Genomic DNA, 26,142 nt, shown 5'->3' with positions numbered 1-26,142 from the left:
CGGGAATTTGACCCTCTAGCTCGGATCACACGGAATAAGCAGATGAAACGCCAAACTTCCGTGAGGCACCCAGAGAGGCCACATCTTGGTGACCACGACTCTCCGCGCCCCATCAGACCACAGGCGGGTGGAGAGGGTCTCAGCCCAGACCCCCCGGGGGCAAGCAGCCTCTGCAGGGCGTCCCACCAGCTCCAAGGTGAGGTGCGTGACAGACAGGACAGGAGGCTCAGAGGGGTGTGACCGGCGGGGGGGGGGTCACACCAGATGGCCACCCCACAGCTGGCGGCGTCCACCCTGCTCCCTGCCTGCACACCAGAGCCTGGCAGGACCAGCACAGCAGCCCCTGTGGAATGACTGGCACGGCCCAGCCCCGGATGCTCAGAAGGACACGGTCTCTAAGACGGCAGGAGGGCCACCCCGCCAGACCCGTGGCTATGCCCGCCGTGGACGTCCACTCTATCAGCAGCACACATGCCTCCTCTTCCTTCCACCCAGGACACAGCCAAACGCAGGTGCAGAAAGGTGCCCTCTGCCCAGGGCTGGCAGGACGTGCTGTGACCTCTCAGGAGCAGGGGATGCCGGCAGGGAAGGGTCCAGGCTGGGCCGCTGAGGCTGTGCAGGGCTGCAGGGGGGGCAGCCAGAGGAAGAAGGGGGACGTGGGATCCCAAGGCCTGGGGAGAGAGTCCCCACCCCCAGCTGTTGGGGGGCCCTGGAGGGGCAGAGACATGGGGGCTCCAGAGTCAGGTGACCTGGGTTCCCAAGTTGGAATCCCACCTCTGCCACCAAGTAGCCACGGAACATGATGATGTCAGCTTCAGTGTCCCCTCCATGAAGTGGAAGGGGAGCAGGGCTTGTGTCCCCATATGTGGGGAAGAGGGTCAGCAGTGTGGGGCCTGCGCTGTGCTGCAGCACACAGATGCAGGGAGGGTAAGCACCCACACAGGGCTGTCTGGGAAGGAGACAAACGAGGGTTCACCCTCCACACAGCCACCTGGTCCTCACACTCATCAGCGAACACCAGGATGGCAATGGGTACCCCCCAGGGCGGGAACGTGACAGCCACGTCCACAGGCCAGTGTTCAGCAAGGTCGGACCCCCTACCAAACACACCTCAGCACAGTCTGAGGAGGAAGGAGTCCATGGGACTGCATTTTGCACTTGAAACTGGAGACACAGAGAGGCTGAGGGATTTGCTGATGTCTCTCTCACAGCCACTAGGAGGGGAGCTGGGATTCCAGTCCAAGCAGCGGAACTCAGAGAAGCCAGCGTGCTGCCCGTCCCTCCCCCACTGCCTCACCCTGGCTTTCCTGGGTGCTCCCAGGTCAGGACCAGCCTCGTATTCAGGGCCATGGAGCTCACAAAGCACCCTCCCCACCAGCCCCGGTCTCCTGCCCTGGCCCCACCAAAGACCTTCCTCTGCCCCAGCAGACAGACGGACGCGCCTGTGCCTGGAATCCTCCCCAAACCTCCTCCTGCCACGTCCGCCAGGCTCCCAGCCTCGGAGGCACCCCTGGCTCCCGGTGGTGCATAGCCACGCTGTGCACACGCTGCGAGCGGGACCGGGGCGGCCGCTGGGAGCGTGTGGGTGAACAGCAGAGCAGGAAGAGACATCTTCCTTATTACGGCCAAACGCATCTTTGTGTTCCTAACCAGCGACATCTGGCTCACCGTGAGGCCCCAGGAATTACAAAAAGCAGAAGTCTTCGCTTCTGTTTTCGTGCTGCAAACAATACGGTGGGAAGCGTCTTCGCGCACGTCTGAGGCTCCAGTCCTGCCGCCTGCCCCACGCCCCAGGTCGAGCTGCGCTCAGAAGTGGGAACCGGGAACCAATTATTTATCACTGTTACCTCATGAGTTTCCACCCCGCATGCCAGGCCCTGGCTTGGGTCCTTCCACTGATGCTATAAGGGCGGTTTCCCTCCAGAAATGTTTCCAGACACCAAAACCCTTGCACTCATTTGTGCTCTTGGCTAAAGGCAGTCCTCCAAAGCACTGGGGGGTCGGGCCACCTCCTGCAGCCCCTGCCTTCCACACGGCCTTATCAAAGCCCGTGAAGGGTGTCCCAGCCTCGGGGAACCTTGGACATAGAACCAGACCTGCTTGTTCGCCCAGAGATCCGGGGTCATGATCTCAGGAAAAGATTTGGAGATGTGGTTTGCCATCTCAAACAGTCCTCTCGGGGAGACCGAGAGCTGCCAGGATGAAGGACAACTCAGCTGGCAACTGGCTCCTTGAAACCCACATCACGGCGCCCGCCTAGTCTGGCTGGGACTCCAGAGACCCGGTCTCCCCACACTGTGACATGGTCCAGAGAAGGAGCCTCGCCCAACCCCTCTGAACGGCCCCCAGTGAGCTCTGGCCCCTAAGACTGCACCCCAGACGGACATCAACCAATCCCAAGTTTCCAGGCTGCCCCTGCCCCTCCGGAGACAGTGGCCCCACTCTGTCCCTCTGGACAGCGGCCCCGTGTGCAGACAGTGAAGGGACAGACACACACACACAACTCTGGAAAGTTCCAGGGGCTGGTCGCCCCTCGGTCCCAGGAGCAGCACAGCGCGGCACCTGCCTGCCTGCTTCTGGTGAACCCCTGGTCCTCGGTGTCCCCGCCTGGGCAGTGGGACAGCAAGAGCACCCACCGGCAGGCTTGTTGTGAGTTTACACGACAGGAAGCACAGCCCGGCCCAGCCTGCAGACCCTAAGTGGGAGCTCCGGCTGTTCCTGCTTGCTTACTGTCCTGCCCCTGCCCCGCACGACACAGGGGTCCCCCCATGACCTGCCAGTGCCTGAGCAGTGGATGACGGACACGTTACGGGGCCGGTTCTTTCCGGTTAAGTGGAATCAAGGCAAGACCACACTCCTGCACGTACAAGTCACAGGGTCCAGGACGCCCCTCCCCCACCCCAGCCCCAGGCCTGGGAGGTGGCCCTAGCCAAACCTCACTGTGTTTGCAAACCCTCCTCTACTAGCAGACACACAATGTCCAGGGGCTTCTAAAGGATCTCAGGTGACAATGTCCCCTCCCAGCTCCTGTCCTCCCCCAAGGTCCCAGGGTGGGGGAGGGGGCTGCCCCTGGGCTTCTGTGACCCAGACAGAGTAGAGGTGTTCCTCCTCCCCATCCCTGAGCCCGGGGAAAGTCTGCCTCCAGGGGCGCCACACTGATGGCCGTCACTGCCGTGTCCCATGTGCCTGTCCAGGGGAGGGTCTAACACGTGGGACATGTCCCACCCAGCAGTCAGCACCCAGCAGTCAGCTCCCACTCCCGTCAGGTATGGGAGCAACGTTGACAGTCAGGCCGGGGCGAGCGCCAGGGGCACAGGGAGGCCCGCGTACGGTGGGGGGAGCCCAAAGCCGGGGAGACGCTGTCGGCTGGAGACTCCATGCGGGGAAGGAGCAGGGGTCAATAGGCAGACGTGGCTCCCCTCGTGGGCCTGACAGGCCTGCACCTCTCTGGGCGTCAGGGAGATGAAGTTCCACACCCTTGCTGGTTGTCACACGGACTCCGTGAGTGTGAGCGTGACAGCTGTGCAGGGCGCCCTGGGGCTGCCGCCAGCGAGGACCAGGTACCCTCGCAGGTGAGAGCCGCGCGGCGGGTGGGACAGAGCTGCCCCACAGAAATGCCAGTCCCCTCCTCGGAAGCGGCACTAAGTAAGCACCTACTGCATGCCAGCTCTCCGCCATGTGTCGGAGACACGGGCCACGGAGCCTCTTCCATGTTTGGGATTCCGAACACACGTGTGTGTGCACACAGACGTACAATGACTCAGAGAAAGAACTGGGATCCACAGAATTCAGCAACCACGCTGCACACCCTGGCGCCGTGGGAGGCTGGGGATGAATCAGCCCCAAACTCAACCCACTGACGGGGCAGCAGGGTGGGGAAAGCCAGCCGGCGGCCCTGTGACAGTTCCAGAAGGTGGCAGGGAAAGGCCTCGAGCAGACCCCGCCCGGGGCTGGAGCAGCCGGCCTCCCGTGCTGGCAGCCCTGCTGGCTTGGATCTTGCGGATTAGTGGCCCAGCCTGCCGGCGTCTCCAGATCCTTGCGTAGGAAGGAAAATTAATTTCTTCCAGTCATGCAGAAACGAAAATATGTGGGGCCAAATCAGAGAGATTTCCTGGAGGTGGTAACTCAATTACGCGGATAACCGGTGACAGAGGAGGAGCTCCAGGGCCCAAAGGGGGTTGGGGGAAGAGCCCCCGGCAGCCTGGGAGGGTCCCGCAGGGAGATGTCCAGCCGAAATCCCCCAGCTTACCAGCCCTGGCTGGCCTTGTGAGCAGCCAGGAGCACCCACAGGCCTGTTCCTTCTCCCCAGTCACCCGGAGATCACGGCACCTCCAGAGAAACCCGGATTTCACCAGAAAATTGGTCCTAAACTGATCTCCTCCCGCCCTGCGTCTGTCTAGCTCTCCGGGAGCAAGGAGCGCCACATCTGTTCCTACCGCTCAAGCATTTCTGCTTCCCTTTCCCCTTCCAGTGTCGCAAGTGGTGGGGCAGCCCAGCCCCGGCCAGCATGGCTCTCTGGACATGGGCTTCTTGGCTGCACGGGGCAGAGCCCTCTGCCTCCCTGGCCGCACGGAGTCTCCTGGCTTCCCCCATCCAGAGGACAGAAGGGGGGTGGGGCAAATGTGTGTCACAGCGCCCGCTCTCTGCAAACGGGGCCAGGAACTGTGGGCAGGGCCCTCCTGCCCCTGCCCTTGCTGGGACCCAGCTCTGGTCCTCTCAGCCCAGCCCACAGCTCCCCTCCGGGCTCCAACCCCAAGAAGTTTCTCAAACCTCGCAACAACTTGCAAGAGCAAAGCTAGGGCACGGAGTAGCTGCCCTGCTGTCCCCGGCCAGCTCTGAGGGGCCAGGAGAGCAAACGCATGCGTGTGGCACATAAGGCGGCAGCATCCTGGCCACGGGGCCAGAGACCAGGGCCTGACGGTTTTCCAGACCACCTCACACGGGGTATAGGGTCTTGTCTCTTCTCAAAGGAAATGTTTTTCTCCCTAGTCTCTGGAACAGGCCTACAGTCAGTCAGCCAAGGTCCAAATGTGGGGAATGCACTTATTTTTCTGGGGGAGGTGTGTCCACACTTACAGGGGTCTGCCCACTCCTCTGTGGCTGCTGGGCCCGCACACACACACAGCTCCCAGGGGCCGGAAGGAGGGACAGCCTGGGGCTGTGTGTTCAGAGCCCAGCAGAGCAGAGTGTGGCTTGCCACCAGCCCTACTGCCTTCTGCTCCGTGTAAGCCCGTCTAGGGCTGAATTTCCAGCCATCTGTCCCTCCACGTCGGCTCACACCTCCCTCGGAGCCGTTCCCACAGCCTGGCTCCAGGCCTGCCCAGCACGCAAACGGACGGTTCCCAACGGGTGTGAGCATAATCACTGCCACGGGGCTGCGCTCCAGGCACCGCGGGCTGTTGGGACCCCAGGGAGGGTCGTTGAAGCCCCTATCCCCACACACAGGGAGTGGAGCAGCACCCATCCCCAGTCTCTGGGCAGACTTCACCCCAAACCACTTAACCGTGCTGACCTGCGACATACCACCCCTTAGGGACTAAAACAAGCCAGGAGGCAGAGAGGGAGCTCTGTCTCCCCCCACCCCCACCCCGTCTCTCCTGGGGCCGCTCTCTGCGCCCCCTCCCCATCCCCTGTCACCTGGACCAGGGTCTTTTGTCAGGAAGCCCAGGCGCCAGATGGGGAGCCTCCTGGACACCCCACCTTCCGCACGCAGTTCCCACGTTAGGTTTGACCACACCCCCGGCAGGTCAAGCTTCGCTCACGGGGGTGGGGTGGAGGGACCAAAGTGGGTGGGCACTGACCGGGCTGGCCCCACCCCGCTGTGGGCTCCAACTTTCCAAAGTGGGGAGGGGGCGCCCGGGGGCGGCCCGCACGCTCGGCGATGCTGCAAGAAGACCCCCCAGACGGCAGCCGCGGGCGGAGTCGGGGTGACAGCCGCGGCGGCGCGCGGGACGCACGGGGCACTTACGGTCCGGAGGTCCGGCGGATTCGAGGCGACCGCACTCTCGCGCCCCGGCTCTTCAAGCGGCTTCTCCTTCGAACTCGGTCCCCGCCTCAGTAACTTGGGGCAATCCGCGCGGCTCTCTTACCGCGCCGCGCCTGGGCTCAGGCGCGCGGCGGGGCCCGGGCGCGCGGGGCGGCCGCCTGGGCCATGTCCCGGCTCGGCTCCGCCGCGTCGCTCCGCCTCGCCCGCCGCCAGCGCGAACACGCAGCACGCCGCCCGGGCGGTCTCCGGCCTCCGTGGCGCCGGTCCAGCCCCGCCGCTGAGCCGGCTCGCGGCGCGGGCTCCGCTCACGCGCGCCCCAGGTCTCACGGGCCCGCGGCCCCGCCCCTTCGCGCCCTCGCCTCCCTGCCCCCACCCGCCGCGCCGCTGCTGCCTGCCTCCGCCCGCGCCATCGCGCCGGCTCCGCCTCGGGCGCCGGCGCGCAGAGGCCCGGCTCGGTGCGGGTCGGCGCTGCGAGGCTCCGCCCGCCGCTGCCCAAGGCCGACAGCCGCCCCCGCCGGTGGGGGGACCGCGGAGCCCGGGGCGCGCCCTGCGAATTCGGCCGGCGGCACCGGTGCGGGTGTGAGTGGGATGTGTATGCGGGAGCGCGGGGTGCGGTGTGGCCGGGCGCGGTGCCGTGGTGCGGGGCGGAACGAGGGGGTGCCGTGGGGGGCGGATGTGCGCTTCTCTGTAGGGGAAGAGGTAGTGCCCGCTGAGCGTGCGGGAGCGCAGGGTGCCTTAGGGGTAGCAGTGTGGGTGTCGTGCAGGGAGCGCGAGTGCTGTGAGTGGCGCGCCCCTCGTCTGCGCCCGCGCCCGCCCTCGCCGGCTCCGCAGGCCGCGCCCCGGGCGGGCGGGTGGGGCCTGGAGCTGAGCGCGCCGCCGCGCACACCCACCTCGCAGCAGTCGGCGACCGCCGGCCTCGCAGTTTTAGGAGACGCGAGTCTGGCGTTAGGGCGGGAGGCGAGCAGCAGGCGCCCCTCCTCCGGGCGCCCCCCCCGCCCGCCCCGCGCCGCCCGCCAGCCGCGCGGGGCGGGAAGGGGCCCGGGGCCGCCTCTGCTCTCGACCGGCAGGGGGCGCCCTTCCCCCGCCGCGCGCTTCCTCCCCGCATTAACACAGGCAAAAATGCAGGGGGCGCAGGGTCTCCAGCTCCCTGGTCCCTGGGCCTGGGGGTATTTGCATGTGTTTTGCATTTATTTGCATACCATTCTTTTAATGTCTGCAGAAAAGCCCCAAGCCTCAGCCCCGGCCTCTCTGCACCCACCTTTCTTCCCCGACTGAAGCCGTCGCCCTAGCTCCCTACCCCCCGCCCATTTTGCCTCTTTCCTTAAAGTGCTTTGTGGCGAATCGGATGCATTTGCCTGGTGAGTACATTGTAGTAAATCTGTGCCTTTTTCTTTCCTTCTTCCCCCAACCCACACACATTTTCTCAGAGACTAGCTGGGGCCCTAGGGTCGCGGCCTTAGCAGACAAAGGGGCCAGAACTTGGGAAGAGAAGTGCCCTGATTTGCATCTTATTTTGCATAAATCTGCATGGGAAGGTCCAAGGTCCCTAATTCCTAAGTATAAAAATGCAGCAATGTGCCAAAAACTGTCCCTGTCCTCCTTGGGCTTGCTTCATGGGCCTGTTTCTCCCCAACCCTTGACCTCTCCTTGACTGAGCACTGTCCCCCCAGAGCTGAGCTAGGCAGAGGGAGCCCGCAGAGGCAAGAACAAGGGCTTGAGGAGAAGGGGGACTGCCCCTGCCCCATCCTCCTGTGGCCACCGTCTGGGGCGCTGTGGTGGGGTCTAGTCAGGGGTTCACTCTTGACCTCCTGGGCTCTGTCCTTGGAGCAATAAGAGGGGGTGTGGTGAATGATTTAATGATAACACGAGCTCCTGGCATCTCCGCTCCCCTTGTTTTCAGCTGGTGCTTCAATGGGGACTCAGTCCGGTCCAGTGGACAAGCAGAAGAACATGGACCTACAGACAGCCGGTGTGCTGCAGAAGCCCGAGACTTCACACGCCAGTGTTTATCGATAGCCGCTCCTTTACGTCACGGACCGAGACACCATTGACTTTAAGACGCACTGTTCCTTTATGTGTCACTAAGAAAGCAGACCAGCTCTCCGTTATCATCCTGAGATGCCTCTAGATTCCAGAGGTATTAACACGCAGAAAGGGGCCCAGGTGGGCAGTCGGCTGATGCCCAGGAGCCAGCCCCGGGGAGGAGTTGCCACCAGACACAACCTTGCGCTCATGCAGAGAGCTGGCGGACGCTAGACCCAGCCTGGGCCTGGGGCGCGCTGACCCGGACCCCCTACAGGCGTGTGTTAAGTTACCAACTGCAGTGTCACTGGGCGAAGCCGGGGGCTGGAAACCGTTGGAGACGCAAGAGGTCCCAAACCCTGAGAATGAAGCTGCACTCTTCAGAGACAGAGCCCGAGCTCCAGGTCCTGGAGGCCATCTCACAGGCTCCTTCCTCCTGGCCTGAGGAGAGTGTGGCTGGAGGGAGGGAAGGAGCCATGGAGGCAGGGCTTCTGCCTGGGGTGTGAGCAGGTCAGACGAGGGCCACACAGGGCCGTGGTGAGTGTGGACACTGCAGGGGGTTCCCCAGGGGCAGGCCCTGGGAGCTCCGTCGTGGCGTTTTCCCAGTTAATTCCCACCCACGTGCCAGGCAGGTGCTACTGGACCCCCATTTTACAGGCGGAGGGACTGAGGCTCTAATGGGTTGCCTGACTTGTCCACGGCCAAAGGGGCCCACATGGGTGGAGGTTGAAAGCCCACACTACCTCTCACCCACCTGGTCTTGCTGTTGCCTCCCATGGACTGGTTTCTAACACTGGAAATGGCTTGGGCACAACTTCTGGGCCCTGTGAAGTGACATTTAAGGAAAAGAACCCCATCCCTGCCCAAGACATGCGTGCAGTCTGACCAGCATGGTCAGACTCACCTCCCAGGAGACCAGATCCTGGGCAAGTCAGTGCCAAGGCAAAGCACCACACGGAAAGTGCTGGGTGGAGGGGCGCGGAGCAGGAGGGACGGCAGTGGGGAGAGTGGCGTGGGATCGGAGCGCCCGTGCCAGTGTCTGCAGAGGCAGGAGTCCAGTTCATAGAGGAGGAACCGCCTCCCCTTCCTCGTGGCATTGCGGCCCCCCAAGTGAAGTTAGCTCTCCACCAGCATCTCATTTCCTGGCACACACCACAGAGAGGGGACGTGCTCTGCCCAAGGGCTCACGGCGGCAAAGCTGGGGCCAGCACCCAGGTTTTCGGACTTGGACTTGGGTGCTCACTTTGGGGCCCTGTCCTTGCTGCCTCTTAGGAAAACAACCTATCACGTCCAGTCCTCTCCAACTGCCGACTCTATGCTTCTGCCCCCGCCCCCGATTCCAGCTCAGGGCCCTGACAAAGATATGACTGGTAAGTACTGACCCTTGAACAACGTGGGGGTTAGGGTCACCACCCCCCTCTGTGCAATCGAAAATCCAGGTGTAACTTTTGACTTTCCAAAACCTTTGCTAATTGTGTACTGCTGACCAGAGCCTTACGATAACGTAGACCGTCGGTGAGCACATGGCCTGTGTGTTTCATGCACTGTCTACCACGTTCTCACAGTATAGTCACCCGGGGAAAGAAAATGTTACGCAGAAAATCAAAAGGAAGACAAAATACATCTACAGAACTGTACTGTATTTATCCAAAAAATCTGTGTGCAAGCGGACCTGCGCATCTCAAACCCGTGTGGTTCAGGGGTCACCTGCACTTGCCAAAGGCCCCCTGAACCGCATTAGCTCTGCTGCAAGAGCACCCTTCACTCTGACTCCCAGTTGGAGCTGCCATCTAGGGCCCTGACCAGTGCCCCGGGCTTCACCTGCCAGGTCCTCATGGGCCTCACCACCAGCCTGGGAGCTGGGTCTTGCCACCAGCCCCGTTTGCCTGAAGGGGACACCCAGGGCCCAGAGAGCTTGGGTTCTTGAATGTCTTTCACAGAGCTGGGGTCCCACCCAGTCAGCCTGGCCTGGGAGTCCAGGCCATCAGGCACTGCAGACCCACTGGTCTTTAAAAATAATTCTGAGCAATTTGGGACCACGTTAAACATGCCTCCGTTATATCAAAGAATCAAACAGAAATTTAAATAGCTGCCAAGAGTATACAATCTGACCATAAATATGGACTTTTTAAAATAAAAGTGTGGTGGGTGGACTAGATACCATAGTGGTATAATTTTTGAAGATTTTATTTATTTATTGGAGAGAGAGAGAGAGAGAGAGAGAGAACACGAGAAGGGGGAGGGTCAGAGGAAGAAGGAGACTCCCCGCTGAGCTGGGAGCCTGACGTGGGGCTCGATCCTGGGACTCTGGGGTCATGACCTGAGCCGAAAGCAGACGCTTCACCGACGACGGAGCCACCCAGGTGCCCCCACCGTTACCCATTTAAGATACACGAAGTCTTTGGCACTGAATTTTTACACAGCTCTCTAGCGTACCAAAGAACTTTTAAACACAACCCCAAAAGCACAGTCCATGAAAGAAAAATGTGATCAGTGGAACTTCATTGAAATGAGAAATGTCTGCTCTGCAAAAGACATTGTCAAGAGGATGAGAACACAAGCCACAGACCAGGAGAAAATGGTTGTAAAAACACATCTGATAAAGGACTGGTGTCCAACATGTACGAGGAGTTAAATCTCAACAAGAAGAAACAAACAGCCCAATTAAAACATGGGCGAAACACCTGAACAGACACCCCGCCGAAGAAGATACAGGGATGACAGATGAGCATGTGAACAGATGCTCATTCGTCACCAGGGAAACACCCCCGAAAACGGCAGCTATTAGAAGGGCCGAACCGAGGGCTGGGCCATCCCCTGTGTGGACCGGCTGGGCCGCAACAGGGTTGCGCTCTCTGCCGCGGGGAAGGCAGCGCGGGCAGACCCTTTAGAAGGCAGTTTGGCAGTTTCCTACAAAATGAAACACGTTCTTACCATACGATCCAGTATTCGTGCTCCTCTGTTTTTACCCACACGTGTTGGAGACTTACATCTACCCAGAAACCTGCACACGGATGTTTATAGCAGCTTCGTTCAAAATTGTCAAAACTTGAAAGAAATGAAATCGTCCTTCTGCAGGTGAGCAGACACAGTGTGGTCCGTCTGGACCACGGGGGATATCACTCAGCGCTAAAGGGAAAGGAGCTGTCAGGCCACGGAAAGACCTGAAGGAACCTTTACCGCACGTCACCAAGCGAGAGAAACCTGCGGAAAAGCCTCTGTGCGGTGTGATTCCGGCCCCACGACATCAGGAAAAGGCTTTCCCTATGGAGCCGGGAAAGCCATCAGTGGTTGCCAGGGGTGGGGGAGGCAGAGGTGGGCAGAGCACTGAGGGGTTTAGGGCAGAAGAACTGGTCTGTATGATACTGGATGGAGGACACACGTCACTGTACATTTGTCCAAACCCACAGAACGTCTGCCACCAACAGGGGAGCCGAAGGTAAACTGTGGGCTTTTGTTGCTGATCATGTATCAGTATTGGCTCAGTAATTGTAACAAGGGCCTCAGGCCAGCTGGGGGAGGCAGTATTTGGGGGCTCTCATGCTCCATGCTCAGTTTTTCTGCAAGCCTGAAACCACTCTAAAAATTAAATTGTATTAATCTAAAAAGAAAAGGCTCCAGCAGGCTAAAGGAGAGCTGTGAGAGACCCTTCAAACACGGTGGACGCATAACAAAGGGCAGCCCCCCCGCCCCGTCCCCACCACTCCCTTCGCTCTTGGTTTATACGTGTCTGTCCGACCCGACACAACTCTATCCTAATATCTTTTCAGTTTGAAAATCTCTTACTTTCCTATCCTACAAAACTGGGTAAACAGAATATCAAGATTTAAATATTTTCTTGTGTTAAACATTGTTTGTCTTCTGGACTGGATGGTCAGTATAATTACTAGCAGTGTGCAATTAATGCAAACAATGTGAGTTCATGATACAGTCAGAGAATTAATAAATGACAAAAGTAAATTTTGATTGGAAATATGGGCTTTAAAAAGAGGGATGAGGGACGCCTGGGTGGCTCAGTCGTTAAGCGTCTGCCTTCGGCTCAGGGCGTGTTCCCGGAGTTCTGGGATCGAGCCCCACGTCAGGCTCCTCTGCTATGAGCCTGCTTCTTCCTCTCCCACTCCCCCTGCTTGTGTTCCCTCTCTCGCTAGCTGTCTCTCTCTGTCAAATAAATAAATAAAATCTTTAAAAAAAAAAAAAAAGAGGGATGAGGCAGAGTTGTCTGAGTGGTTTGCACGTGAGTGCGTGCCAGGAGAAGGCAGGAGGAGACATTAACCCCATTCCTGTCATAAGTTTGTAATCACATAAATAAACAGATCTGGACGAACGGCCCCCGTGCTCCCGACACCACTGTGGCCTCCTCCGGACAGTTCAGTGCCCGAGCCACACAGTGACCCGTCATAAAGTGACTTATCAGCTGACCAGTCTACAGTCCTTCTTCAATCTTGTTGCAAGAAAAGACTGAAAACTGCCAGAATTGCAAAATGATGTGTTTTCTGAAGCAAGAAGGCGCAGGTGGGGTACCAAGGCTGGGCCCAGCCTGGGACACGTGGGCCCTTTTTTGAGAAGTGAGAGGCAGTGGCCCCTCGAGGGAAGCTGGGAAACAGGTCAGCGCCGGGCCATCAGCTGTGGCTGGTATGGACACCAGCTTCTGGGGCCTGTGTTGTCCACACAGGGAGAGAACGGAGACGGAGCTGGGGCTCTAGCCAGGAAGCTCCCCCCAACCCGGAGCATCTCTTGGCTTTCTCCCCTCCTGGCCCCTCACCCAAGACCAGCTCAACTCCTATCCAGGATCGGCCCCTCCTGCCAAGGGAAGCCCCGCTTGGAGCCCTGGGCAGAGACATGGCAGGAAGGCAGGGGGGCTGAGGGATCATCCTGTCTACCGGCATGAGGGCTGCAGCACCAGGCTGGGCGGGGGGCACGCTGCGCTAGAACAGGGAAGCAGGCTGTGCCCGGGGCTCAAGGACGGAAGGCACCTCCCTCTGGGCACACAAAGGCAGCTCTCCTGTAACCCAGGGCCCACCTTTGAAAAGCTTTCTTGGGGTCTCTATGGGGAACCCTGCCTGCCTGGGCCTCGGGCCCACTGCCCCACCCCCACCATTATCCCCCTCTTCTTACTCACAAGCACAACCCCCACAGGGGTCAGGGATCCATCCCTCCCAGACCCTGCCCAGCCCTGCACCCTGCCTGGCCAGTCCCCCTACCTACCCCCACAGGCAGGTTCACGCTCCTCCCCTTGCCGGTGATTGGCTCTGCCATGAACATGTGATCCAAAACCCTGCCTGGCTCCCGCCTGAGAAACTGCCCTCTCCTCTCCCAGCCCGTGGGGTCTCCAGGTGACCTGGACCTGGCACTGCCCGTGCCTACCAGCTTGAGGATGGTGCTGACATGGGGGCAGGTGGACAGAAGGGACGGCCCCTCGGGGCGTGTCCAGCTGCTCAGCCAACCCTGAAACCCACGTACTTCTGCACTTGCTATAGTTCAATAATCAATTTCCTTTAGGTTCAGGCTGGTTTTATCTAAAGTTTCTGTTTCTTGCAACCGAAAGCAGTCTAATTATTTGCCTTCCTTTCCAGAGGGTCTGTCTTCATCTCAGCTGTCTAAGGGCCATGGTGGCTTATCGATCACCCCCAATTAGACCATGCACCAGGAGCACCTCTGGCACTTGTGCAAGCAGGATCGGGACTGGGTGGCCAACGCTCAGGCCCAAAATTTAAGGCGGCACCAAAAAACTCGGTATTCAAGATAAAATATGTTTTAACCTGATATTTAAAAATATTACAATCACTGACAAAAAATCCATGGTGAGCAAAATACTGAAACTTCAAATACAGACAAGATTGCCGTCACTGGTTTCTCCCTTTGGGGTCAGCCAGGCTCTGTCTGGGCTCCTTCCCCCAAGATAGGGTTGGAAAGACTGGTCAGCCCAGCATCCCGCATTACGCAATCACTGATGCCTGTTCCCCCAGGTGACTGTGGGTGGTTTAAGGTCACAATTGGGGAAAGAGGGACCCAAGGCATGTCACAAGCCATTCACAGGCAGGTTCCCCCTCTGTGCTCAGACCAGCCCTGCAGGGGGACCCGCCACTCAGGTGGGCAGATGGGCAAGCTAAACCCCCACCTGGATTCTGAGAGTGGGACACAGGCTCTGGGGGGTGAAATGCCGGGTCTAGGGGCAGGGCCCGAATGAGTGGCTGGCACTGTCTTCCTTGGCTCCCCCAGAGGAGGACAGGGAGGAGGCCAGCGGATGGCTGGGACGTGTTGCCAGGAGGTCCTGGGCAGGGGAATGGAAGGAACTCACAAAAACAGCCCATCCCCTCAGGGCCACTGAAGCTTTGTCCTCTGGGCACCCCATGAGATCTGCAGAAGAGCCGTCAGCGCCAACCTGCTGAGAGGCCAGGGACTGGAGCATATGTGTGTGGCACCCCTGTTCCTTCTGGTGAGGGCTGCTCCAGAGACTGTCCTCCCGCACAGCGGCCAAGGGGGGCCATAGATGGGGGTGGCCGTGGCCCGGAGCCAGAGGACATGCACAGAAGAGGGGCAAGGGATGTGGGCAGGCGAGGGGTGTGGGCACTGACCGTGCCTGGACAGACCCTGCCAGACCCGGCTCCAATGCCCCCCGGGGCTCCCCCAACCTGGCTCAGGGCGCCTCGAGTCCCAGAGTCCTGGCACATTCCTCCTGCAGTTGCCATTGCTTTATTCCCGTCATGTGTGTTTTTAACCTGTGTCGAAGCTGTAGTTAGGAGCACCAAATAAAGACTCAGGGCGACAGTCACGTTGAGAGAGTTGTGAAGACAAGCTCTCCAGTGAGATCGCTAGTTACCGTGTGTGCCAAGCCAGGCTGCTTAAGTCCCGGTCCCGGGCTGGGCCCAATACAGGCTCCAGCCTGGCGCGCTCAGCAGACGGAGCTCTCCTGCAGAGGGCCGCCACCCGCCCTCTCCCACCTGCTCAGGCGCGCGATGGGTGCTTTTCAACCTCCCTCTCCTTCCAACCTTGGAACCACCTCTGGGGGTCATGTGCCATGTTTCTGCAGCTGAGGAAACAGGGGCCCGGGGAGACCCAGGACTCGTGTGGGGGTGGGGGTGCACCCCGTCCCTCTCTGCTGTGCTGCCGGCCCTCCCCGGCTCACTTCTGCCCGTTGTCTGGCCGGTCACACCCTGCACCCCCTGGCCCGCCCGTCTGCCAGCATGTCTGCACCACATAGACGGTCACCAGGAAGGAGGCCACGGAAGGGGAGCCCATCTCCCTTACAGATTGCAGGCAGGAACCAAGACAGAGCTGCCCGAGGAGGAGGCCGCCATTGGGGGCGGGGGGCAGGCGCTGCTAGGGAGCTGCCGGAGGGCTGGGGCAGTCCGGGCACTGGACGATTGCCCCGTCTGCAGCCCTCGGCTCTCTGGGGTTCCCGTCCCCACTCTGCCGAGGGATCCCAGATGAAGTCAGAGAAGGAAGGTTTCCACAGACTCGTGCTCACCCAAGGAGGGCCCGAAGCCACGGGGCTGTGGGAGAACACTGAACCTCACTGGTGATCAAAGGCCCGTGGGTAGGTCATCAGGCACTGTTTCTCACCCATAAAAAGGTCACATTTTAAAAAGGAAAATACGCAGCCGGGCGTGGTGCGCTGGTACTATTTCCCCACGGGGCACGTTGGTAGCGGTTATCCAGAGCTGTAGGTCAACCCAGCAGTTCTACGCTCAGATTTCTCTATCAGAGGACCTACGGAAACAGCACGGTGTAACCGTGAACGACGGGACATGCGCCAACCACCGTGGCCACCAGACACTACGGGCGGCCTACTCTCCCCAGCAGGGGAGCAGAGTGGAGGTCCACTGGCTCTCCAGCGGCAGGTGAATGGTACAGACCCCGTCACGGCACAGGGGGTCCTTGGAAGGGGCCGGAAGGGGCCCAGCAGGCGTCAGGACAGCCAGTGGCTGGCTGTGACCCCACTTTCGGCTTCTCTGATTTTCTGCCACGCGGAGGCCTCATCCCCCCGCCCTCCCCTCCCTGCCCCGCAGCCCTACTGAAGGGGAGTCTCGCACACGCCCTCTCTGCAGCGTGTGGACAGTAACTGCGACCGGCTTACCATTGCAGCCCAAAGATGAGTTCGGAGTTCTCCCTTGTCTTTCGTCCATTTTGGATGAGAACCGGGCGGGCCGTGGACACACGCTGTGGGACGAGTGACCACGTGGCCGCATCATAGGGAATGTCCGCAGGTCGAGGGGGCGTTTAAATCCCCAGGGACCATGCACTTCCCTAGCAGGTGGTGTCAGGCCAACCTGCTGTCCCATTTTGGGGGATGATCTTATATATTCCTCACTTCACTTTGAAAAAGAAACTCCACATGTGTTAAGGAATAAAATGTGAAGAACAAAGCAGGGTTAGTATCAGAAGAGAACGCCAGGCGTCCGTGTGATACTTGCTTCTGATGAAGGAAACCCAGAAACCCAGAAGCAAGACGGACACACTCAGCCCCCGAGCATCGACGGCTGTGCCCTGCGGGGCTGAGCGGGTAGAGGACTAGCGACCCCACGCACACACTACGGAGGGGCAAAGAGTACGTACGAATAGGTACGTCCCACAGGAAGATGTACCAAAGAGACCGTAAACTCCTGCACATTTAGGGTTTTCCTCCAAAACTCCCCGGCGAGAGCCAGGATCAGCTGTGCCTGTGGGGCCTCTGCACTCCCCGCGGCTCCGTCCCCTGGCTGCGCCTCAGAGCTCGGGAGCTCGGGGACCCCCGTCTGTCTGGGGGCTGCTGTGCCCCGCGGCCGCCCGTGCAGCACGGCCTGCCCTCCCTGCAGCCTGTTACCCAAGCCAGAACATTCCCCGTCCTGCCTGGGCTCCCCAGCAGGGCTTCTGTCCCCTGCCACCGTGGCACCCTGGCCGGCACACAGCCTCGCCCCACGGCGCCCCAGGAGAGGTGGGTTTGTGGCCGCCCCACGGATAGCTGGGGGCTGGGCTCTGAGAGCCACACTGACGGACCAGCCTGCTGTGGTGCCGGGGCGGGCAGGCCCAGGTGCCAGCCTGAGATGGGCGCCGTGCAGGGTGGGTGATCTCCAAGCCCACAGGCATCGCCTGCTCTGATAATGGGGTGGGGCCATTAGCGTCAGGGCAGCCTCCTCCTGCAGGGCCCCGGGACAGCTGAGAATCTGGTCCTGTCACTCCTGCCTCAGATAACGGCGCTGGCTCCCTGGATCCCCCCCTTTGCCCTTCTCGTCCCTCAGTCTGTCCACAGCTGTCTGGGTGACCTGACCTTCCTTGGTCTGTGACCTTCAACGGCAGGGCACAGAGATGGACAGATGAGACCCGACCCCCGACTTCACACACGGGGAGACAGCCTCAGAGAGGGGAGGCAGCATGTCCAGGTCTCTGCTCATCTTCCAGGTACGGCCCAGTTCTGTGAGGAGGGTCCAAAGGGGTAGGTGACCTCTGGGGGGTCTTTCCCCCATGGAAAGGCCGGCGTGGGCGGTGAGAGCCCCCGACAGCCGCCTCCCTGCTCGGCCCGGGCCCCCGTGAGACAAAGGGTAATACAAAGGCCTGGACGCAAGCCCTTGGGTCCCCCATCCTGGCCCACCTGCCCCCTCTCCTGGGTTAGCCACTCCCGATGGGTTTGCTCCCCCAGCCCCACCCCTGCCGCGGGTTCCGCGTCCTGCCGGCGGGTCCCACGCCGGTGCAGGAAGACCGATGAAGGGAACACAGGCATGAAGACCTGATCCACGGCGCCCAGCGTCCCGTCCCTCCCTTGAAGCCCAGGCCCTGCCCCCCAGAGACGTGGAGTTCTAGAACAGCCCGAGGCCTCTGCCCTCGCCTGCAAGGCTCCAGGTTCCGTGAGGTGAGTGGACGGGGCAGAGCAGGGCGGGTCTGCGTGCAGGGTGGGCTGGGGGCTCCTGGGGCGGGGGTGGGGGCCGGGTGGCCGGGCAGAGACAGGCTGAGATTTCTATTTCCGGCTGTGTGATTGCTGATGGCTTTCACGGCTCTGTGGCTCCGGGGACTGTAATTCTGCCTGTTGAAGTCATAATTTACTCCCGGGAAAATAAACATTTGGGATTGTTTGCTGCGACTACATCCCATGAATCTTAATAGCGTGAAGTATTCTGGGTTTCCCTCAAGGGGACGGGCTCCCACCCTGGCTCTGGCCTTCCCAGCAGGACCCCTTACGTGTGCCGCACACGGGGACCCGTCTCCTGACAGCATGTGAGCGCGGCCTGGGGGGACGTGTTGTTTGGGGCCGTCTAGACCGCCATCCAGACCGCCTCTACGGGAGACAGACCTGCCCTCTGGCCACAGGGTGGGGCCCTGACCAGACAGGGCCCCCGGACGACCTGCTGGGCGGGCGGGCCACACAGGAACACTTCCTGGGGTGGACACCAAGTGTGGGAGAGCTGCCCTCCTGCCGTGTGGTGGAGCCGGGGGCGCCAGGACCCGGCTGCCTTGGAGCCAGTCCCGGTGTGTGGAGCTGAGCCCGTGGGCCAACGGGAGGCAGGACCAGAGACGGGGAGAAGGGGACAGATGGCAGTCCTGCACACTCGGGGGGTCCTCTGTCCCTGGGACAAGCCGCCCTCTCTTCCCTCTGACGCCACGAAGTCCTGCTCCTTCCTGACTCTCGTGTGTGACACCCTTCACACACCTCACAGGTGTTGCCGACCACAAAGGCCCTTCCATCCCGACGACCCCGCAGCCGAGGTTCACCTGGTGACCCAGCCCCTCCGCCACAACTGGCTGGCCCCTGAGCACGATATACGGTCTCCCGAGAATTTGGGGGGAAGGGGCCCTGGGGTGTCAGCCACGTGGCCCAGAGGATCTGAGAGGGCAGCTGCCCAGGTTCCTGCCTCTCTCCCCCACCTGACCCCAGCTCCCAGAGGCCAGCAGAGCCTTGGGGTGGGGAGGTGCCGGGGAAGCAGAGCCTTGCCGCTTCTGTGCACAACAGAGCAAGCATTGAGTCAGAACTGGGACGCCCCGCGGAGGCACAGCCTGAAGGCCCGGGGGGAGGTCAAAGTGCTCTCGCCTCCCGACCTCGATGGGCGGGAGGCCTTCACCCACCTCCCGGCCGCATGGACACGGCCTGCCCAGCTTTTCCCTGGGGGCCTCGGGGCCAGACCCCAGCAGCTGGCCCTACTGCTGTCCAGGGGTGGAGGCGGGAAGGCCCCCAGCCTCAGTATGTGCGGCATGGCGTGATCCTGAGCACGGCAGTTTACCTTCAGCGTGGACACTGGATCGCACGGCGGTTGGCTCACCCCCAAATCCTCGGTAGCCTGGAGCCCAGGCCACGCCTCTGAGCACGCTCTCCCCTGGAACGAAAGCCGCCCCTTGGATTTGAGGCCCCCGTGGCCGTGCCCGAGGGCAGCTGGGGGCCACACCTACGGAGGACAGGTCTCTGGAAGGAGCCTGGGAATCTTTGTTCCCGTCAAGTGCTCTGGAAGATTCTAACGCTCACGAGTCCAGAAACCCAGCCTGCTCCCTGGGGACTCCCTGTCAGAACGGCCCCTGCTTCCTGCTCCCAGAACACCTCCGCCCCTGTGGCCGGGGCGCCCCGGGCTGACAGTGCGGCCTTTCAGGGCTGCGTCCCCGGCCAGCTGTCGAGGCTGGCACGTGAGGAGGATGACAGTGCTGGGCACAGAGCGCCAACGGGCAGGAGCACGTCCACCTCTCCTTGCCATTCTCAGCACAGAGAGGATGATAGCCCGGAGGTCGCGCCACCTCCCCGCGCAGGGCCCTCTGCAGACATCCCCCACTGACCGTGCCAGTCCCGTGGGGCTGTTCTCATCGGCCCCGCCAGACAGCTTGCAGGCCAAGAACCAGAGGGGGGGTTGTTGCTCGCCCAAGACACACAGCACGTCGGCAACGGGGTTGGGCTGACCCAGGCTCTCACACCCTCCCCGCTGAGCAACATTAACTCAGAAGGTGGCACAGTCCAAGTGGATTACGATTCAGCCGGAGAGGAACACGGTCCCCATGCACGCCGCAACACCCGTGAACCTCGGAAGCCCGATGCTGAGTGAAGGGAGCCAGATACAGGCTCCCGCTTACGTGACCCGTCCAGACGACGTGGAGCCACGGAACGAAGGCACATCGGTGGGGGCAGGAGGGGTGGGGATTTAGATACCTAATATCTAAAATTAGGTAGCGCTGCTGGCCACACAGCTCTGCTGAAAACCGCTGGCTCATACGCACCCAACTTGAGTTATCTCAAGAAAGCCGTTTCAGAATCGGAGTGGAGGCAGACACCTTCTGAGCCTCCGCACGACCGCCTTGCCCGAGGGGCAGGGGCTGGGGAGGGGCCGGGCGGCAGGCGCGGTGTGCCCGCGAGGCCCCAGCAGGACAGTTCGGGGTGCAGGGAGCCCCGGAAGCCGCGGCGGAGCCCGTTGAGAGGGAAGGCCCCAGCGTGGGCCACGTGGGGAAGAAGACCCAAAATAGTTCTAAGAACCTGAAACTCCGGGGAGAAGTGGGGGGTGCTGTGGTCACCTCAAATGGGGAACTCCTCGTGCAGGGAAGGAGAAGTTTTATCTCCGGGGGTTGGGGAAGCCAGGCAGGGGATGGTGGTGGTGGGGAGGAGGGAAGGACTCCCACACAGAAACATTCAAGTGTAGGGGCCTTGTCTGATTGTGGCAAGGGAGGACTCCCCGTTCTCCAGATGGGGAGACTGAGGCTGGGCCCACCGCTGTCTTTGGAGGCTATGTGAACACAGGCCGCAGCGTATCGGGTCAGAGCTCTGCCAGCCCCCACTGCAGGCCACGGGCCCACTGTGTGGGTCCTCTGTGTGTCCTCACCCTAGCCAGGCCCCGCCAGGCACTCATTTTTTGACCGTTGTGAGCCAAGGGCCCACGCCATGCCAGGCACCATCTAGGGCACAGGGGATTCAGGTGAACCGGGTGAAAAACTGGCCTCATCCTGTCAGGTTCCGGCAGACATGAGCAGGCCCACCCTGTTTCCACTGATAAAGGGGTTGGGGTCACTTGAAGCCACTCCAGGGACAGGATCTGTGCCCGGTGCCAAGGACAATGGCCTGTGGGACCAACCGGCCCTGCTCTGACTGATGTGACCAGACAGTCCCACGGATAGCCGTGACCCCTGACATCACATCTGCCTTCCCAGCAGGAAGAAAGAGGAAGAGAGAAAGTACAGAGGACGAACCGTGGGCCAGCCCTTCTCTGAAGGAAAACCAAGGCTTCTGCCGATGCCTCACTCCCAGATGGCTGTTTCACCACGATGGGGCTCCTGTCCCCGTCCCCGAGGCTCCTTCCCAGACCAGGACTCTCCCGCTTCTGATTTCTCATCTTCTCTGCTGTCTCCTGGCGGCCTCTGCGCCCGTGGCCCTATCAACCCAGCTCTGGCACCTCGAGGTCCGTGGCGCAGGTGACCCTACGACCACCCCACCGATGGCCGTCCTTGCTGGCTATGGAGGACGAGGGGAGGGCCACACTGGCCTTGGCCCCCATGCTGAGATGGCGCTGTGTCTGAAGGGCCTCCCGAGGGCACAGGCAATGGGAGCAGTGACCTGGGGCCCTAGGCTCGTCCTCAAAGGGTCTCGTCTTGGCCCCACGGGTTTCTACTGAACGTCACCCGAGGGGGCAACAGACCCATCTTCCTTGGAACTTTTAAACTAAGAGCCAGCCTTTCCTCCCGGGGCCTGGACAACAGTGTTTCCCTGTTCCCATGTTCTCTTTGTCATCTTTTCAAGCTTCCCCGGGACCCTCCTCTCCTGATTCTCTCTCCTTCGCTGGGTTTCCCTCTGTCTTGCTCCCCCTGCAGCTTCTCTGAGAATCACAGCATCGTGCTAATTTACTTCTAGAACATTCTCTCCTGTGCCTGAGCTTAACGGGGACAGCACGCCCATGCTGCCTCTGGCCTCTGTCCTCACCTCCCATCCGAGACCTGCAGGCCACCATGACAGCCCCCAAGCCCCGTCTCAGGCCCTGGGCATGCACACTCCTTCCAGTCCCGGCTTTCTTTGAGAGTCCTCCAAAACCCACCGTCAACCACCAGGGGCTCTAACCTGTGTGCCGACAATGTGATGCTTGGAGGTGGTGCAGCCACTTTGCAGCCAGGAAGCCACGGGGAGGAAGATGGTAGAACAGTAAGAGCAGAAAAGCCTGCGTCCCGGACGGTGGCCTTGCCTCAGCACCAGTTCCACTCGTCTCTGGGCTTTTGTCATGTGGACCAGAACCATTCATGCTGCTGTCAGCGTCTCCACGGCTTGCTGCCGCACACACCCCTACTGGGCACAGGCTTCAGAGCCTTTACGGGCGGGGAGGCCAGAGTTAGGAAATAAAAACACGGGTGCTCAGTTAAATTTGGATTTCAGATGAATAATGAATAATCTTTAGCACGAATGGGTCCCAGCCCGTACGTGGGACGTGCTCATCCTCCCCTGCTGGTCTGAAGTTTGACTCTAACTCAGCTCCGTTGACGGAGGAAGTCACGGGAGCCGAGGGGTTGCAGGAGTTGTTTGAGGTCTCGTCGTGAGCAGGTGGCGGGAGCAGGTGTAGACCACGTCTGCTGTGCTCGGGGGCTGCCCTCATTTTCATTCTGCCCTGGTGTCTCCAGCGCTTTCTTAAACCTGCCGTCGTGGGATGTGCAAAGACACCCAGAAAATCCGCATAGGACAGAAGACAAGAGCTGTGTAGAGAGGGAGGGCAAGCAGAGGGATGTTCTCATCAGACATTTTCACTGCATTTGACAGAAGCGTCAGTGGTCCACGGATTGCGGGGGGCGGTTGACCCCGGAGCTGGTGTCTGGCTGCTGACCTAGGACTTGAAGGCAAGTGGGTTTCGAGTTTGCTCCGTGTGCCCAGGGCCGTGAGAAGCACCGTGTAGTGCAGGTTGCGGAGGCCTCGGCTGCACTCAGCATGGAGCTTCTGGGAGGCCTGGCCAGGCCCGTGACACGCCCTGGAAGGGGCACCCAGTCCTTGGGCAGTGGCCTGCAGCCCAGGCCAGTCAGTGGAGCCAAAGGTCCACTTGAAAGGACTGAGAACGGACATCCAGGTTTTTGGGAACCACATTTCCAGGAGTGGCATTTGCTGAGCCCCGCGGAGCACCTTCCCCCCCGCGTCTCCCTGGCCGTGGGGGTGCTCGGCACAGCCCCAGCACAGAGGCCTGGCATGACCCTGGGAGGATGTCCCCAGTGCCCTGCCCAGTTCTGCACACAGACGTGGCTTGCTTTGCTTGCTCTGGAGGTGAGCTTGGGGCACACCCCCCATGTCACAAACCTGTGGCCGCTGTGGTCTGCGGAGGACAGAAGGGAAGGAGTCTCCGTGCCCTCCTCCTCAGCCCTAACGCAAAGGCCACCAGAGGCCCCAGGCGGAGACGCTGGCTGGACAGGCAGGTAGGATGCTGGGGCTGGCTCGCCCGACAGCAGCCCTGGAGGCGAGGCCCAGGGCAGGAGGGAGGTCATGGCGCCCCAGGCCCCAGATGCAGGGATGAGGCACAGGGCGCCCCCAGCAAGGCCGCTGGCGAGGTCCCGCGGCCTGCAGGACATGCTCGGGAGGGTCGGCGGGCAGGGGCCCTGAGTCCTGGAGTAACTGCTCATCTTTTGCTGTGCTTTTATTTTCTATTTTTTTAAGAGAATTATTTTTCCTGTGGTAAAAGACGGAACGGAAAATTGCCCGTTTTAACCATTTTGAGATGAACGATGCGGCGGCAGGGAGGGTCCTGACAACGCCGTGCAGCCCCCAGCCCCGTCTGGCTCCAGGACGTTTTCTTCCCGCAGAAGGGACCTGTTCCCTGACCTGTCATCCCGGTGCCTCTCGCCGCAGCCGCCAGGGACCCGCTTCCTGTCCGTGGGTGTGCCGGCTCCTGGCGTCCCGCGCACGGGACCACGCGGCAGGAGGCCGCCGTGCCTGGCTCCTTGTTCTCAGCCTCCTAGCTCCGCGCTCTGCCCTCCCGGCGGATGCTTCTGGAGCACCCAGTTTGCTGGCACCATCCCGGCGGGGAAGTGACTGGCAGACTTCAGACCCTGGTGAGAACGGCCTCCTGCCGAATCCCGGACGGTAGCGGCTCAGCTTGGCGCGGGCAGGGGTGGGAGGCACAGGGCTGGTTCGGGGCCTGGCCCAGCCACAGCGGTGGTGAGGCTCCTCACTTGTCAGACCTCCCTTCTCCTCGCACTGTGGGTGGAGCTGTCGGCCTGCAGGGGTGTCCTCGGAATCAAAAGGGAAAAGAAATGGAGAACCTGCCGGCCCCCGGGGCCAGCCCCCCGCAACAGCGTCTACAGCCAGGGTCTTCAAAACCTGCGTGCACGTGACCAGACTTTCTGGGTCACCAGCAAGACAGCTGAGAGGAATCGACGAGGTCCTCGAGTGCCACGTGGTTCTGGCAAGAGCGTGGGCCTGGGGTCTGCATGTCTCCGTGCCTCACCTCACCTCTCCTGACTAGAGTTCCACCTCACACCTGCCCTGCAGGGAGTCTGACCGCAGGCCTTTGTCTCCGGGCACAGAACCCAGCAAGGCTCCCCGCCTCCCCACCGTCCTCAGCCGGGAGCAGCTGTCCCACCCCGTGAGAAGGCAGCAGGAGGGCCCCTGGGAGCCAAGGGTCCACAGCCCTCGGGGGGTGTGCCTCTGCACTTTCTAGATACGTCCATCGGAACCCAGACTCCAGGTTACGGGTTCACGGCAGGAAATTGCCAAGTTGCAAACTAGTTTTGTTTGGTAGAAAAGGCTGTTTTCCTGACTCTGCTGTAACGTCTCAGGTGGCGTTCTGCTTTCATGGGGTTTAAATGCACCGTGTCCTCCTGCTAGTTTCTCGTTCATCAGGGAGACGCATTTTTGACACAGGCTTGCTCTATGTTCATATAGAATTGTTTTTAAATTTTTGAAAGGTATACTTCGGATTTGCCTTCCTACCTTCTCCCTCTCCATCCGTCCACCTGTCCCTCCATCGGTCCATTTATATCAGAATTGGAACTCCCAGGTGAGACCATTGGGTCATTTACGAACATGCTTATTTGGACTGAAAGCTCACAGTCTGGGTGGGATGGCCCCCAGTGAAGATGAGTCCTGCCCGTTTGGTTTTGTGCTAATTACGTGCGCTAAACGGCAGCTTCAGAGTTTTCATGAAAATAGGTCCCGTCTTCAGTATAAGATACACGGTATGCTGGACACCATGACCTTCAACCGTTTCAACAACAGCGTTCAGGTGCTGGGAACTGCCACCGGGCACCATCGTCAAGGGGCCTGTGTGTGGTCTTTGGTTGGACGTTCTCGGCGCCGTGTCTCCCCCCAGACTGCGGTCCTGCCTCCCCCACACTGTTGTGTTTCATGCCAAGGGGGCCACACGGCTCAGAGCAGGTGTGTGGAACAGGTGGGCGTCCTGGTGCTGCTCACGCACACGTGTCCACACATGTCCGCACGAGGTCGGCCGCGGGTGTGAAGACCTGCCCTTCTCGCAACCCTCGGCCGGGCTGTGGGCTGCAGCTAACCGTCACCTTTGCAAGCGTCTCTAGTGGCCTCGAGGTCACCGCCATCCACCAAAAAGCAGCAGCCCAGGCGCTGGGCGTGACTGAGCTGGGTCAGGCCGGTTTGTAGAGATGTCGCCTTAAAGGGAACCTGGTGTTTTCAAAGCAAGTTTAGGGGACATGCAGGCAAAAATAATTAAAAAACCCGCAGAGACACGCATTGAGAATAGTCCCTGGCGTCCAGTGTGGGACAGGTGCCTTCGTCACCGAGGGAGGCCGTGCGGTCTCTGTGCCACGGCACTGAGTACAGAAGCTGACGTGCCTCCTTCACGGAGGCCAGAGGATGAAGGGAAATCACTTTCCTGAGAGCTCAGCACCCAGAAACACTGTGACGGCCGTGCCACCATTTATGATGACACCCCCGCCGCAGGGCCCCCTGTAGCCTTTGCTGGCTGCTCCGGTGTCCGGGCAGCGGCAGGCCCCGGTCCCACCCAGGTCTGCTCCCCAGGCAGGCATTTCAGGCACCTGGGCAGCGCTGCTATGTATCGCTGGCCTCATCACGGGCTTGATGGGGGTGTCCCCTCCATTGTGCCATGTCCAACCCCCCCCAGCATCAGCCACGGCCCCCTGTGCTGTGCAGTGGGACGATGTGGGGGATGCCACGGGGGCTCAGCAGCGACTGGGCAGACGCAGAAGCCCCTGCGAGCCTCTTTCTGCTGGCATCACAGAGGGTCCAAGGCAGCCCCCCCCCCCCC

General features: G+C 60.8%; 1 protein-coding gene and 1 long non-coding RNA gene across 4 annotated transcripts in view; one reads left to right on the top strand and one right to left on the bottom strand.

Moving 5' to 3' along the window:
• The window catches only part of CBFA2T3 (CBFA2/RUNX1 partner transcriptional co-repressor 3), an 84,183-nt gene that overhangs the window by 47,513 nt on the left and 10,528 nt on the right, over positions 1 to 26,142 (bottom strand). The window contains exon 1 of one of the 3 annotated variants that reach the window (XM_040633166.1): positions 20,174 to 20,349. The exons of the other annotated variants lie outside the window; for them this stretch is intronic. The gene's annotated coding sequence lies outside the window, so the exon portion shown is untranslated. Of the gene's footprint in view, positions 1 to 20,173; positions 20,350 to 26,142 lie in introns of those variants that run through there. 3 annotated transcript variants of the gene reach the window in all.
• On the top strand, positions 17,148 to 22,292 carry LOC121103389. Its single transcript, XR_005835550.1, has 3 exons — positions 17,148 to 17,386; positions 17,625 to 17,834; positions 21,095 to 22,292. It is a non-coding gene; the product is annotated as an uncharacterized LOC121103389 (long non-coding RNA).

Source organism: Ursus maritimus, unplaced genomic scaffold (genome assembly GCF_017311325.1).
Source record: "Ursus maritimus isolate PB19 unplaced genomic scaffold, ASM1731132v1 scaffold_19, whole genome shotgun sequence".
NCBI classification, from domain to species: Eukaryota; Metazoa; Chordata; class Mammalia; order Carnivora; family Ursidae; genus Ursus; species Ursus maritimus.
This window is presented reverse-complemented; position numbering and strand designations above follow the sequence as displayed.